The sequence below is a fragment of the Phocoena phocoena genome, chromosome X (genome assembly GCF_963924675.1).
Source record: "Phocoena phocoena chromosome X, mPhoPho1.1, whole genome shotgun sequence".
Classification (NCBI taxonomy): Eukaryota; Metazoa; Chordata; class Mammalia; order Artiodactyla; family Phocoenidae; genus Phocoena; species Phocoena phocoena.
The window spans coordinates 35469824-35486520 of record NC_089240.1 but is presented as its reverse complement, the minus strand read 5'-3'; positions in this window follow the sequence as shown (position 1 = coordinate 35486520).

The following is a 16697-nucleotide window of genomic DNA, read 5'->3' as shown; positions in this document are numbered from 1 at the left end:
CATGCAAAGAGTAGGCTGAGAGCTGGGGCTTCTCAGGCCTAGAGAATAGGTTGCAGGGACTTTTTTGTGCCCGGTTGCTAATGAATGCCTGTTTAATTAACGTTTCCGTGAATTTCCCTGGTGGCACAGTGGTTAAGAATCTGCCTGCCAAAGCAGGGGACAGGAGTTCGATCCCTGGTCCGGGAAGATCCCACATGCCGTGGAGCAACTAAGCCCCTGTGCCACAACTACTGAGCCTGTGCTCTAGAGCCCATGAGCCACAACTACTGAGCCCGCGAGCCACAGCTACTAAAGCCCGCACACCTAGAGCCCATGCTCTGCAAGAAGAGAAGCCACGGCAATGAGAAGCCCGCGCACTGCAACAGAGTAGCCCCCGCTCGCCGCAACTAGAGAAAGCCTGCGCGCAGCAACGAAGACCCAATGCAGCCAAGAATAAATAAACAAATTTTAAAAATAAAAAATAAACGTCTCCATGTGTGATGTTTGGTCAGAGACTTGCTTTTGTGTGAACTGGTAGTGAGGTTATGGGGAGGCGCTTAGCTCACCCTCACTCAAGCTCAAACTTTTTGGAGATGTGTCAGTTATTAAGATATTGTGTCTCAGCTCCAAACCCACCCTTCTTTATGATGCTGGGGCTCTGCAGACCACGTTTCTGCATTGCCAGCTGCTTCTTGTTAGGCTCTGCCCGTAGGAGGTGCTAGAGGAAGACTCACAGCTAGAGGACGAGGAAGGGAATTGTTTCTTTCTTCCTTTGGGCATCTGCTGGCTTCCTGTTCGCTTCCTGACCCTTTGAGCTGCATCGTCCATGTTTCTTCACTCCGGTAGCAGCAGTTTCTTCCTGTAGCAGCAGCTGAATCCAGTTTGCAGTTTGCCTGACAACCACAGAACCAGCCAGCATCCCCTCCTCAGAGGTCTGGGTCCAAGCTCCATCAGATTGCCTTTCTGAGCTCAGAGACATCAAAATCAGCTGGCTAGCATGCCCCCCTCAGGGATCTGGGTCCCACCTCTATGGGCCGCCTCCTCTGAGCTCAGACACCAGCACCAGCCAGCAGGTGCCCTTTCCTCAAGCATCTGAATTTTAGCCCCATGTGATCCCCACACTCCAAGCTTCTAGGTTTTAATCGTTCCAGCTTTCTCCTTGTTCCCCCCAGGAGTGGTAGTTACTGCCTGAAATTACAACCTCCGTGATGGCTTAGAGCTCCCTTTTTGCTTCTTTGGTGACTAGTTAATAATTCCTTCTACAGGCACACCTTGGAGATATTATTGCAGGTTCGGTTCCAGACCATTGCAATAAAGTGAATATTGCAATAAAATGAGTCACATGAAGTTTTTCTGTTTCCCAGTGCATATAAAAGTTATATTACACTATACTGTAGTCTATTAAACGTGCAAAAGCATTATGTCTAAAAAAAATAATGTACATACTTTAATTAAAAATAACTTTATGGGGCTTCCCTGGTGGCGCCGTGGTTGAGAGTCCGCCTGCCGATGCAGGGGACGCGGGTTCGTGCCCCGGTCCGGGAAGATCCCACATGCCGCGGAGCGGCTGGGCCCGTGAGCCATGGCCGCTGAGCCTGCGTGTCCGGAGCCTGTGCTCCGCAACGGGAGAGGCCACAACAGTGAGAGGCCCCCATACCGCAAAATAAATAAATAACTTTATGGCTCAAAAATGCTAACCGTCATCTGAGCCTTCAACGGGTGGTAGCAGGAACATCAAAGATCACTGATCACAGATCACCATAACAACTACAATAATAGTGAAAAATTTTGAAATACTGCAAGAATTACCAAAATGTGACACAGAGACACGAAGTGGGCAAATGCTGTTGGAAAAACGGAGCCGATAGACTTGCTAGACACAGGGTTGCCACAAACCTTCAATTTGTTAGAAACGCAATAAAGCGAAGCTCAATCAAATGAGGTATGCCTGTATCTAGCTAACAATTCTCTATATTAAATCTCTCTCCGTTAAAATAACCAGTGTGATTTTTTTGTCTCTGGCCTGAAGGCTATGTAACCTTCCAGAAAGAACTTTCGGGTTATGCATGGCCAAACTGCCTTAGGTCAGCACTCAGATACAGGGAATAAATAAATGAGTAAATGACTGGATTTCTCACTGTAAATGGATAATAACTTTCCAGGTTTTTTATACCAATCTCCAGTGATTTTAATTACCATGAGTCAGTCCCCTGAGCCCTCCTGCTTGTGAAGGAGAGTAACAATCAGACCCAAAAAGAATAAAATACCAAAAGTTTAAAGGAATAAGAAGTGCAGGGAGCAAGGGCCACACAGCAGAGGTAAGTGGACCCACGACCACCGTCCTCTTCCGGCTATTTTCAGTTGATTCAACTGATTCAGCTCTGCCCTGGAAACTTCTCACCTAACCTAAAAGTCCGCTTCCCTCTGGCCCAGACGTCCTGCTTTTCTTTGATCTCACTCTTCTCTAAGCTCAGAACCATCTGGGCTCTTTTGGGGGAAGCGGAGAAGCACCTTTATTCCCCAACCCTCCACCCCATCCACACACACAATAGTTGACATCCTCTGAAGGTATCACTCATTCAGGGGAACAAGTTGGTGGCTGAGAGGCTGCCCAATTGGCCTCAGGATCAAAACGATCATTCCAGAGCCAGCGAAGACCCTAGTGCATGGCTTGACTTCTGCCTTGTTGCCAGACAGCCATGGTTCAGTCTCGATCCGCTGCATTAGTGGACATTCTATCTTCCATCCCTTCGGCAACGGTGATTTATGTGGGTTATATACTGGGCCTGGAGCTGATGTCTGGAGATACGAAGTTGCTTCACGGGCAAGAGCAAAGATGATTGTAACAATGGCCAGAGGCACAGAGGAAGAGCAGCCATCCCGCTCTGGAAGGGGAGAGGAACTCATAAAAACTGCTTATTCTTTACTAAGAATCATTGTTACCAATGTCAATGTTGCCCCCGGCTTCCTCTGGATACTTCTGTACTGTTTGGGGGCACCCACTGGCTTCAGTGAGCTTCTGTTACCAATAAGGAACACTTGTCAGTTCTTTAGAGTTCCTGCCCTGGGCTCCTGGAGCAGCTTTATTCAGGAGAGCTGGAAATGGCTGGAAATGTATCTCTCGCAAGGGCAGGGCAGCCTCTGCCCCAGGACTGATGGATGGGGGGGGGGAGTATGATAGCCCAGCTCCCTCACCATGGGTGGGATCACCCTGAGGTGTAACATACTCCAGAGCCCCAGCCCCAGGGTCAGGCTGAATGAAGCCGCAGGACTTTATCTGAAATGGACCCCTGGCTTCTTCCCCCAACCTAAGCTGCCCATTCATCCGTGTCTGTCCCTGGGGGCTGGGGGCCTCCTTTGTTTCCCTCCCTAGGTGTCCATCGAGTGCCTGCCTGCGGGGGGGAACGTGAAGAGCCTTTGTTCTCAACTCATGTATTCAGCGGCAGCTCTTCTGAAGCCACTGTGTTGCCAGCCTACTTGTGTCAACTGAGGGAGGAGCTCTCAAATTCCACACGGATCCCGCCCCGACACCCCCCTTCCCCTGTCCACCGGCCCCTTTCACCAGGCAGCTCTCAGCAGAAGGGGCGCCCCCGACAGACTCCGCCCTCCCCGTGCAGCGCCTACCCTCATCCGACATCTGCAAGTGAAACCGTGCAACTCAGATTGGGACTTGAACCCACGCACTGGGACTCGAACCCAGCCAGAACCCAGATTGGGACTTGAACTCACGGTTTTGTTTGTTTTTTGTGTGTTTTTTTGCGGTACGCGGGCCTCTCACTGTTGTGGCCTCTCCCGTTGCGGAGCACAGGCTCCAGACGCGGGCTCAGCGGCCATGGCTCACGGGCCCAGCCGCTCTGCGGCATGTGGGATCTTCCCGGACCGGGGCACGAACCCGCGTCCCCTGCATTGGCAGGCAGACTCTCAACCACTGCGCCACCAGGGAAGCCCTATTTTTCTAAACTTTAGAGTCCTCATCTGAAAAATGGGAATAAAAACACCTACCCTACCTCCCCACCAGGCTACCGTGAGGACTGAATCTGCTATCATCTGGGGAGATACTCTGTAGACTGCAAAGCATCATCCAGGTATTATTACTGGGCAGAGGGAGTGGACAGTAGTGTGAGTAGTAGGGTGAGGTCAGAAAAGCACATCTGTGGAGGCGACAGCAAGGGAATCAGGGTGACTAAGGCACGGCATGGATGGGAGAGAAGCATTGCACGTTAGGCTCTCTGGAAGCAGACGGTGAGATGGCTTTTGAAGGACATGATGTTTATTAGGGATGAAGGCTTGTGAAAAGAAGTGAGGGGAGGCAGGATAGGGCAGAGGGGGAAGCTGAGCTGTGGCAGGAGCCCCACAGAGCGAGGATCCCCTACTGGAGTTTTCCTGCCATAGGCAAAAATGGCCGCATCCTCACACCCTTGTTATACTTTCTACTAAAGCATACCTTCGTACTCAGTCACCTGGTGTGGGCTGCCTGGGCAGGGCATGACCTGCAGCAAGGTGGCTCTCTGTACTGAGACAGCTAGGGGCTGTCTGCTTATCATATACCCACATACCTAGGGACCGGCAACAAGAACTTCCTCGAAGGTGGATCTGGGCACGCATCTCTGTGTCTACCGCAAGAGGGATAGGGGATAATACCGGAAGAGTGGTCCTCCTGAAACTGAGCAGGACCCTGTGGGTCTCCTGGACATGGAAGCCGTTCCGTATCCCCCGTTCCTTGTTTGTAGGGAGCAGACTCCAGCCTCCATGACCTTTCCTGAGTCCCAAAGGGCAGATTCAAACAGTTGCTAATCAGGGAAGGAAGGGGGTGCAGAGAAAAGGGAGGAGTAGTCAAGAAACAATAGTGCAGCAATTAAAGCAGGGCCCTGGTTCTGCCTCAAAGGATACACATAACAATTTCTTTGAGCTCTTTCCAGAACTAAAACCCCCAACAAGTGGAAGATGTCAGCATTGTTCATTCCACAAAAGACCATCTGAGACCAGATTAAAGGAACCAGAGAAACTCATCAAGAGACTACCTGAGGGGCTTCCCTGGTGGCGCAGTGGTTGAGAGTCCACCTGCCGATGCAGGTTCGTGCCCCGGTCCGGGAAGATCCCACGTGCCGCGGAGCGGCTGGGCCCGTGAGCCATGGCCGCTGAGCCTGCGCGTCCGGAGCCTGTGCTCCGCAACGGGAGAGGCCACAGCAGTGAGAGGCCTGCGTAAAGCAAAGCAAAAAAAAAAAAAAAAAAAAGACGACCTGAGGCCAGATGAAAGGAGTGCAGGCCCTGAACACACACCCTAATCTTATCAGCAACCCTGCCCTTGAACCGTTGCCATAAAACTCCTCACCAAATCCTCCTGGGTTCGGACACACAGTTTTTCAGGGCCCGCACACGAGCCCACTGTGTCCCCCTTTGCCTGGCAAAGCAATAAAGCTATTCTTTTCTACTTCACTCAAAACTCTGTCTCCGAGATTTGATTCAGCACCGGTGCACAGAGGCCAAGTTTTCGGCATCACTCCCAGCCATTACTTAATTCTGTTATTCATTTAGACAGAGTGGGCCAGTCGAAGTTTTTATCAAGGGCCTTCTCTATGCAAGGGATTAAACTAGATGCTGTGGAAAGCCAACTCAAACAAGACAAGGTACCACCATGGTTTGTATTCCCTCAGAAGCATATCCTGAGATAAGAGGTGGGTGCTAGCTAAACAGTGTACTTGGGAGGTTCAAGGAACAGCCCAAGTGAGAGGGAAGGGAATGCAGTCAGTGAAGGGTGGGCTTTACTGGCGACCACAGGGAAAACTCAGGATGACGGTGTAGAGCATACGCTTCAGCGTTATCCCACCCAAGGCGCAAGGGAATTGGGGTATTTATACACCAGCTCCCATCTTTCATTGGTTGAGAGCTCTGCTCGGGAGCCATTGTCAGTCTCTGGCATTTTCAGCCTGCCCTGTGCTGCTGGGCACAGAAATTGCTGACAGGATATGGGGCGGGGCAGGGCAGGGAACACCGGCTGTGGGTGCTACCCTCACATCAAGCCCTTTACAGTACTGAGAGGAAAAGTGACCATCAGAAAACAGCCTGACAAGTGCAATGATAGAGGCATGCTTGGAACACAAAAAAGAAGTCCCTAATCTCAGAGGCCTCCTCAAGGAAGTAGCCTAACACACGAACTGAGTCTCAAAAGGCAGTAAAGGGTTGGTCTAGAAGAAGGGGCTGGGAAAGAGCCCGAGGCTTTGACAGATGGGCTGCTTCAGGAGTTTTCAAGCCATCCAGTGTAGCTGGAGCATAGCCAGCATGTGAAAGAAGAAGCATAGAGGGATGAGGCAGGGAGAGAAACTGGTGCTGGATCATTCAGAGCCTGAAAGTGGCGTTCTACTTCCTATGGAAGGATTGGGGAGACTTGCTAGGATTTTAAGCACAGGTATGTCATGAATCTTTCTAGAGAAGTCACTGTGGCTGCAGAGCAGAGAACAGATTTGAGGGGACAGGACTGCGGGCAGCGGGCAGGGAGCCCAGGAGAGAAATTACAAAGGTTGAAAACAGAGAAGTGGCAACGGAGAAAGACAAGGCAATAGAATCAAGAGAGATGAAGAATGCACAAGGCTTAATGGCAAACAGGATGAGGAGCCCTCGAGAGGCATCTATACCAGGCATAGGTTCCCACCCAGAGTTGTTTGTTCTTTTTTGTTTTTTTTTTTGCGGTACGCGGGCCTCTCACTGCTGTGGCCTCTCCCGTTGCGGAGCACAGGCTCCGGACGCGCAGGCTCAGCGGCCATGGCTCACGGGCCCAGCCGCTCCGCGGCATGTGGGATCTTCACGGACCGGGGCACGAACCCGTGTCCCCCGCATCGGCAGGCGGACTCTCAACCACTGCGCCACCAGGGAAGCCCCCACCCAGAGTTTTAATCCATTCAATACCTCTGAACTTTCTACCACACCTGGAAGGACTTTTTACTTGGAACCAGGATACAACAAGGAAATGTTTGTAAGTTTTACCACAGCGAGATCACAAGCATAAACTGTGAGCGGGTGATTGAGATGCAAGTACCAGGTCTGTGTTATTACTCTGAGAACATTCCGGGACCAAAGTCAGACAGAGGGCCCTAAAGTCTTGATTTAAATCCATTTTCAATGAGAAGATTCACCACCACGTATTTTTCAAGGCACACAAAATGTTAGCGGATTGCTAGCAGGTTAAAGGTAGTCTTTCCAATTGGATTTCCCTGTGTCATATTAAACAAAATTTTTAAATTGAAGTATAATTAACATATAACATTATATTAGTTTCATGTGTACAACACGATTCAAAATTCGTACATATTGCAAACTGATCACTACAATAAGTCTAGTTACCATCCATCATCAAACACAATTACAAAAAAACTTTTTCTTGTGAGGAGGACTTTTAAGATTTACCCTATTGGCAACTTTTAAGTATACAGTACAGTATTATTAACTACAGCCACCATACTGTACATTACATCCCCATGATGTAATGATCTATTTATTTTATAACTGGAAGTTCGTACCTTTTGACCCCCTTCACCCATTTCGCCCTCCCCCACCCCCCCATCTGTGCCAACCACCAATCTGTTCTTTGTATCTATGAGCTTGGGTTTGATTTTGGTTTTGATCCCACATATAAGTGATATCATACAGTATTTGTCCTTCTCTGACTTATTTCACTTAGCATAATGCCCTCAAGGTCCATCCATGTTGCTGCAAATGGCAAGATTTCCTTCTTTTAATGGCTGGGCGATATTCCATTGTGTGTGTGTATGTGTGTGTGTGTGTGTGCGCGCGTGTGTATAAAACAGTGTATCCATTTAACAATTTCTTTATCCATTCATTCATCAACGGACACTGAAGCTGTTTCCATGTGTTGGCTACCGTAAATAACGCTGCAGTGAACATGGGGTTGCATATAACTTTTCAAATTAGCGTTTCATTTTTCTCAGATAAATATCCAGTAGTGGGATTGCTTTTTTTAGTTTTTTGAGGAACCTCCATGCTGTTCTCCATAGTGGCTGCACTAATTTACATTCCCACCAACAGTGCACAAGGGTTCCGTTTTGTCCACATCCTCACACTGTATCATTTTCAGCTCCTTTTTCCTCCATTGACTTTTTGATCCTCATACCTTGCCTAAAGTACGCTGTTTTGGTTGTTGTAGCTCTTGTTTTTTCCTAACAGGCACCAAAGCAACCCATGTCTCATTCAGATAAGGTAGGAAGCAAAGATGGTCATGGTGCAAAGTGTTCCTGTCTCTCCAATTGCAGTGGTGTCTCCAGTAGACTCTGATGTATTGTTAAGATCAAGGCCTCAAAGACAGACAATACCTGGACGTTGTATACGCCCTTTCTATGTATAGCCCATTGGCCAGAACTTAATTATATGGCTGTATCTAGCTGCAAGGAAAGTTGAGAAATGTAATTTTCATTTCCAATGGTCATATATCTAGCTGAAAAATGAGGCTTTTTTTTTAACGAGGACAAAAGAAGGGACATTGTGGGGCACCTGGAGGTCTCTGCTGTGTTAGCTAGCTACTGCTACCTAAAAAACCACCCCAAAACTTAGTAGTCTAAAACAACTACCATTTTTTTTCTCACAATTCTGTGGATCAGGAATTTGGGGCGGGGGGTGGGGTGGGGTGGGAGTATGACTCATCTCTGCCCTGCATGATGTTGGCTGGGGCTGGGGAACCCACGTGGCTCAGCTGGGGTGGATCAAATGCCTGAGGGCCCACTAGGATGTCTGGGCCTCTGTCTTCTCATGGTATTGGCAATAGTCACTAATACGTCTGGGGGCTTTGTTCTCCTCCAAGTGGTTTCTCTCTCCAGCAGGATAGCCTGGGCTTTACATGGTAGCTGGAAATCCCTCCCCAAGCCAAATGGAAGCTGCAAGTCCCCTTGAGGCCTGGTAATTCCACCTTTTGATGGAAGCAGCTAAAGATACTTTGCAAAGAGAAGTGAACCCTGGGAGACGTGATTCTTTGGGAGCCGTGTTTTAGAATCTACCACCATATGATCCTGCAATCCCACTCCTGGGCATCTATCCAAAGAAAACCATAATTCAAAAAGACACACGCGGGCTTCCCTGGTGGCGCAGTGGTGAAGAATCCGCCTGCCAATGCATGGGACACAGGTTCGAGCCCTGGTCCTGGAAGACCCCACGTGCCGTGGAGCAACTAAGCCCGCGAGCCACAACTACTGAGCCTGCCCTCTAGAGCCCGCGAGCCACAACTACTGAAGCCTGCGAGCCACAGCTACTGAAGCCCATGCGCCTAGAGCCCGCGCTCCGCAACAAGAGAAGCCGCTGCTGTGAGAAGCCTGCTCGCCACAGCTAGAGAAAGCCCATGCACGGCAATGAAGACCTAACGCAGCCAAAAAAATAATAAATAAATAAATTTAAAAAAACAAAAAGACACACACACCACAATGCTCGTCACAGCACTATTCACAACAGCCAGGACACGGAAACAACCTAAATGTCCGTCGACAGACGAACGGATGAAGAAGATGTGGTCCACAGATATAATGGAATACTACTCAGCCATGAAAAAGAATGAAATCATGCCATTTGCGGCAACATGGATGGACCTCGAGATTATCATACTAAGTGAAGTAAGTCAGACGGAGAAAGACAAATATCATATGATATATTTATATGTGGAATCTAAAAAAAGACAATGATACAAATGAACTTACATACAAAACAGAAATAGACCCCCAGACACAGAAAACAAACTTATGGTTATCAAAGGGGAAGGGCAGGTAGGGATAAATTAGGAGTTTTGGATTATCAGATACACACTACTATATACAAAATAGATAACCAACACGGACCTACTGCATAGCACAGAGAACTATGCTCAATATTTTGTAATAAGCTATAAGGGAAAAGAATCTGAAGAAGAATATATCAATATAGATACACACAGATACATATAACTGAATCACTTTGCTGTACACCTGAACTAACACAACATTGTAAGTCAACTATACTTCAATTTTTAAAATTTAAAAATAAAAACTAAATTTAAAAAAACCAATCTACCACACCTGCAATTGGGGGTGTACTAGTCTACTTGAGTTGCCTTAACATAATACCACTGACTGGGTGGCCTAAACGACAGAAACTTATTTTCTCACAGTTCTGGAGTCTGCAAGTCCAAGATCGAGAAGCCGGCAGGGTTGGTTTTTCTCGAGACCTCTCTCCTTGGCTTACAGATGGCCACCTTCTCATCATGTCCACACCTGGTCTTTCCTCTTGTGATACTGTGATTTAAAATAAATATCTATTTGGTCTTCATCCCTGTTTCTGGCACAGAGCTCCTAAAACTATTGGAGTTTCCTAAGTGTTGAGAGCAATAAAGGAATCTTTTGTTATGTTAATGAGGTGACTTTTGGAAAGCACACAGGTAACCTGAGGATGAGGGCCGGTTGCCAGGGGACCCAACCATATGATCTGAGGGTTGGAACTTTCAGTCCCTCCCCTTATCCCAACTTCCAGGAAGGGGAGAGAGGCTGGAGGGTTAATCGACTGCCAATGGCCAATGATTTAATCAATAGTGCGTACGTAATGAAGCCTCCATAAAAACCCAGAAGGATGGGATTTGGAGGACTTTCAGGATGGTGAACCAGAATGTTTCCACCTGCCCGCCGTGCTGGGCCCCAAACTCCAAGAGGACAGAAGCTCCTTTGTTCAGGACCTCGCCCTGTGTATCTCTTCATCTGGCTGTTGATTTGTATCCTTTAATATCCTTTGTAATAAACCAGTAACCCGAGCTCTGTGAGCCACTCTAGCAAATTAATTGAACCCAAGGAGGGGGTCGCTGGAACCCCCAATCTGTAGCCTGTCAGTCAGAAGCACAGGTGATAACCTGGGCTTGTGAATGCAGTCTAAAACTGAGGGGGTAGGGCAGGAAGTCTTGTAGGACTGAGCCCTTAACCTGTGGGATCTGATGCTATCTCTGGGTAGATAGTGTCAGAATTGAGTTGAATGGTAGGACACCCAGCTGGTGTCCCAGAATTAATTGGTGGTGTGGGGAAGAAAACCCATACATTGTAACTGGTGACCAAAATCCTTACCTCCGTGCTCACACATCCCTGGTGTCTCTTCCTCTTCTAAGGACACCAGTCAGATTGGATTAGGGCTCCATCCTTACACCTCATTTAAACTTAATCGCCTCTTTAAGGGCCCTATCTCCAAACACAGTCACATTGGGGGGTTTCAACATGTGAGTTCTGGGAGGACATAATTCAGTCGATAACAGGGGGTAATATATTAAGTTTGATCAGTCATTTACACCGTTTACCACTGCTTATAAGCTAGTCTTACAGAGACTGAGAATTTCCTTTGGAATTCCACCACGTAAATACTGGTGCCTTGGTTTGGTTCTATATGCATATATCAGGGATCGGCAAGAAACCAGGAATTTAACAAAACATTAATTCTTGCACTTTTCCTATAGAAGCATCTTTCTTCTACAAAAAAAAAAAGCAGGGGCTTCCCTGGTGGCGCAGTGGTTGAGAGTCCGCCTGCCGATACAGGGGACACGGGTTCGTGCCCCGGTCCGGGAAGATCCCACATGCCGCGGAGCGGCTGGGCCCGTGAGCCATGGCCGCTGAGCCTGCGCGTCCGGAGCCTGTGCTCCGCAACGGGAGAGGCCACAACGGCGAGAGGCCCGCGTACCGCAAAAAAAAAAAAAAAAATCAGATCAACACATTGTACACCTTAAACTTGCACGATGCTGTATGTCAACTGTATCTAAATAAAACTGGAAAAAACTTTAAAAAAAAAAAAAAAGCAGTCTGCTTAGGATACAGAATGTTGGAAATAGCACACTAGTAACGACAACAAAAATCTGGACAATCTGAAAATCACAACTTTTCTTAAACTCATCAGAGAGCTGAGGTCACAGAGCAACCAAGTGACCTGAATGCTAAGAAAACACGGGTGCCTCCAAGGTGAGACAAGAGGTGAGCACCTGTTTGCCTGAGGTGGAAGCCACTGGACACTGGCCTTAGTGAAAAAAAGTACAACAACATGCAAGATCCGATGGGCAATTTCATCAGAGAGAATAAAACTATAAGAAAGAATCAAATGGCGGGACTTCCCTGGCGGTCCAGTGGTTAAGACTCTGCACTTCCACTGCAGGGGACACAGGTTAGATCCCTGGTTGGGGAACTAAGATCCCACGTGCTGCACAGCACCGCCCGGCCAAAAAAAAAAAAAAAATTTCCTTAAATGCATACTTGTGTTGGGTTAACAATGTCTGAGTAAATTAAGTCTTAAAAAAAAAAAGAATCAATGGAAGTACTGGAAATGAAAAACATTACTGTGCCTTTAATGGCTCAGCAGGAGACTTGACACAGCTAAGGAAAGAATCAGCAAATTCGAAGATAGGTCAATGGAAGTTACCCAAACTGAAACACTGAGAAAAAAACTGTAGGAGAAAAAAACAGAACAGAGCGTCACAATGCTGTGGGAGAATATCAGTCTAACACATATGTAATAGGAATCCTAGGAGAAGAGAGAGAACGGCGCAGGAGACGTATTTGAAAAAATTATGGCCAAGAATTTCCCAGAATGAGTGTAGCTTATCTACCACACAAATTTCTCATCTCAGCCTCTTCAGCACTACACGTGGGGGTTACCTTAAACAGCAGAGTCACCAACAAAAAGCTCAAAAATGTGAAAAACGTGGCACTAAACAGACCACGAAAAAGACACTTATTTATAGTAGGAGAGCCCAAACAAAAAAGCAGAGCGGCACCACGTTCAACCTCAGCTGGGAACGGGCACGTTGGATGACTCAAGTTTTTCACCCCTCTGCACAAGCCCATGAATGACCGTGAATGTGCCTTGAGTATTTATTCTGAGGTTACAAATAAATTTTAGTGAGAAGGCAAATTTGCAAATAAGGAATCCACAGATACAGGTATTCCTTGGTTTTCTAAAGTTCGCTTTATGCCACTTCACTTTTACTAAAGGCCTGTATTAGTCCCTGTTCTCACTAACCCTGAGAAATTCGAAGAGGATTTTCGCTTTTTCAAATAAGGGTGAAAAGCGAAAACAGCGTTCAGTGTTTGTTTTGCAGCAAGCTGTTATAGAGGCAGCGCGCACCCCAAGCAGCAAGAGTGGTCCCGCCAAGCTCCTTCCCTGGGAACTACCCTCAGCATCAAGCCACCATGGCTTGCTTGCACCTGTGTGTGTGAGCATCTGCGTTTTATTTATCTCCATTTATTTTGTGCACCTGTTAGCAAGATGTGTCCTAAGTTAATTGCTTCTTTGCTTTACGCCATTTTGGCTTACAAAAGCTTTCGCAGGAACATTCTACTTTCACATAGCAGGGGAAATCTGCAGTGAGGGGCTATTGTATTGGCACACGACTTGGAAGGCTAAAGAGAGGCAAGAAGCCATAATTCTTGTTCCTCCAGCAGCAGCAGGCAGACACAAAGCGTACAGCAAGTGGAAATTTTCATGGCCCCCTCCAGGCACGTCTCTGAGAATCACCTACCTTGGTCCTGCACCAGCATGCAATCCACTGTACTGTGACGCTCTGGAAGTTTGAAGGAACCTGAGAGCTGGTATCAGCTTTCCTGGACCTTGGCTCTTCCAACTCTTCCAATTGTTTTGTAAGCACCTGATCTCCAGTATTAAATCCCTTCCTATTTGAAGCACCAGGTGCCGTTTTCCCAACCAAACCCTGACTAATACACATCCCCTAAAAAAAACATACAGCTTGGAGGAAGATTGGAATAAATATTAAAAGTCCAACTTAAAAAAAAAAAAAAAAAAAAAGTCCAACTTTGTATAAGTTGTCACAGCTCAGGATTTGCCGGTAAGGCTGGGGTGTGACCTAATTCAACCTCAAGGGCTTTGCGAGTCACTTTGGCCTCTTCATCACAGAGGGGCACATGACAACAGAACTGCTTTGTCTTCAAAAGTGCTGTCCCATTTCCTATTTATATTTTCCAGGGTAAACCCTTATCTTAGGCCACGAAGACACTGCGACAGGATTTGTGTGCAAGTGATTTATGAAGGCAGTGCTTCCAGGAGAGACCAGTTAAGGGAGTGAGGAAAGCAGGACAAGGGAAGGAAAGCAGTCGAGCAAGGGCGCACACTTGGCCTGACCCTGCCAGGGCTCTTGAGTGTAAATTACACTTTAGTCTTTCTCCCAACTCCAGCCAAGGGAGCTGGGCTTGCAGACTCCCGCACAATGAGTCATTGGCGAAGTGCCATCCCAATTCCCAGGCGCGGACCAAGTGGCTCCGGTAACCGGAAGGCAGACCTCTGAAGAGTGTTGCACGTGCCGTCTGTTAGCAGCAAAAGTACAGAGAAGTCAGGGAAGAGGCACCCAGAAATCAACGAAAGGATTTGAGGAGGGCTGCGTGAAACACACACCCTTTCTTTCGTGAAATGGAGAAGCAGCGGGACATCGGGGTGACTAAGCCCCAAGACTTGAAAGCCATTCCGGTTGCGTTGAAATCCCAGCTGTGGCAGACACTGAGTTGACCCCTGCTATCCATTTTTCTCGATACAGAAGCTCTGATTGCCAGCTGGGCCCATGGCTGCCCAGAATAAAAGCCATATTTCCCAGCCTCGCTAAAAGCCATGTGTGGCCTATGTGAGGTGAGCAGTAGTTTGGGGACTGAATTCCATGAAGTGTCTTTAAAGGGAGCGAGACCCTTCTTTAACCCTCCTCCCTCCTGCTGCCTGAAGCGTGGTCCCAAAGGCTGGAGCACACACAGCCATCTTGAACCAAGAGGTGCAGATAGGGTTGCCAGATTGAGCAAATAAAAATATTTTATTCTTACTTAATTTTTATTCAATTGAAAACTTTCAATACTTTAATTGTAGTATTTAATTATTTAATGCGGCACAGGACACACTTATACTAAAAAATTGTTAATCTGGAATTCCAGTTTAATTGGTGTCCTGTATTTTATCCAGCAACCCAAGGCAGAGACCATATGTTGTTTTTCTAAGAAAGAATATCTTTCTTGTTTAAGCCACTCTTTTCTTCCCCCCACTGTCTCTGGCAGCCGAACCCAATCTAGTAACACTGGATTAAGTACAAACTTGTTGGGTGACCTTGGAAAAGTCACCTAACCTCAAGATTGCTGTCGTTTAAATGGGGGTGATGATCTTAATCTAAGTGACCAGATATAGCAGGCGGGGTTCAATAAGTGTTAGCCATTATTGAAGCAGTGGGGTCCTCCTCTCACTTATAAATGATCTCCAACACCTTTCCCCTCTCCAGACAACATCACTGCCCAGCATCCAGGTTCGCATCTTCCCCCTTGAAGACCGTAATTCTATCTCCTCTGAAGGTCTAACGCCTCCCGATTTACAGAACCACTATTCGGCATCCAGCACTGCACCCTTAGGAGGTAGCTCCTGAATCTATTTCTCTCAGTCAGTTTTGTAGGGATTAAAAAAAAAAATACAAAGAAACTGGGACTGACCATGCGACGCGAAGTCTCCCACAGATAAGTCTTTCTATCTTCGCTCAGAATTAGACACAAGAGGAAAACCGCTGGTGCATTCTCACCTTCCGTCTAAATTTAGAAATCTGAAAACACTGTTCGTTTTGCCAGACATTTGGTGCCTTCCTTGTGGGCCTGAAGGTGGAGAATTAAATCTCAACACTTTCTTGCTTGAGAAGAGTGTATGGGACATTAGACAGTGATCCCCAAAGGCAGGTCCCCACAGAGCGATCCCCTGTGCGCTCACAGGACAAGATTTTTCCTGCAAAGAGAACCAGCCGAACCAGTGTAGGCTTGCAGGCCTTGCAGCCACTGCTCAGCCCCTCCGGCTGCCTGCAGGTGTCTGTTTTCCAATACCTGAACCCGTTCCATGCAGAGGTCCATTTGAAATCAAGAGAATTCTGTCCCCACGGCAAGGGGAGAGCCCACCCAGATCTGACAACTTGTAGATTTCCTCCTGTCAGCATATTCTAATGGCCTGATTAGCAATTCTATTGTATTTAATTTGTACCCAGGGTAATTCGCTGTCAGCCAGAAGAGCCATCAGCATGAAAAATGGCACCAAAATTAAAAACCAATAGTCAAATTTCAGTTGGAATGAGCTCTCCTGGCACAATGATGAAGCGGGATGAACTGGAGTCAGTGGGTCCAGCCCACGAGGTGCAAGCACGTTAGTTACTAACATGCTGCCTGGAGTTTGAGCCAGGCCTTTCTGCATCATGGGAAACAAGCAGCCGAATTAGAAAATCGAGAAGGAAAAATGTGTTGGTCCAAACTGTCAAGCCAAGTGGCTGTCTGCCATCTCCTAGTCCACTGTGGTGGTTTTAAAACATGTCCCCAAATTCTTTGACAGTCCTCTCATCAAAGGGTGGAGGAGGCTAATCCCTTCCCTGGAATATGGACTGGCTTTTCAGACTCGCATGGGATGAATAGAATATGGCAGAAGTGACGCTGAGTGATTTCCAACACTAGGTCATAAAAGGCGATACAGCTTCTGTCTGGTTCTCTTTCTTGGAAGCCCTGGGCTGATGTGTAAGAAATCCCACTGCCCTGGGACTTCCCTGGTGGTCCGGTGGTAAAGAATCCGCCTTCCAATGCAGGGCATGCGGGTTCGATCCCTGGTCAGAGAACTAAGATCCCACATGCCGCGGGGCAACTGAGCCCGCGCACTACAGTTGCTGAGCTCGCGCGCCTCAACGAGAGAGCCCGTGTGCCGCAACCTACAGAGCCCACGCGCTC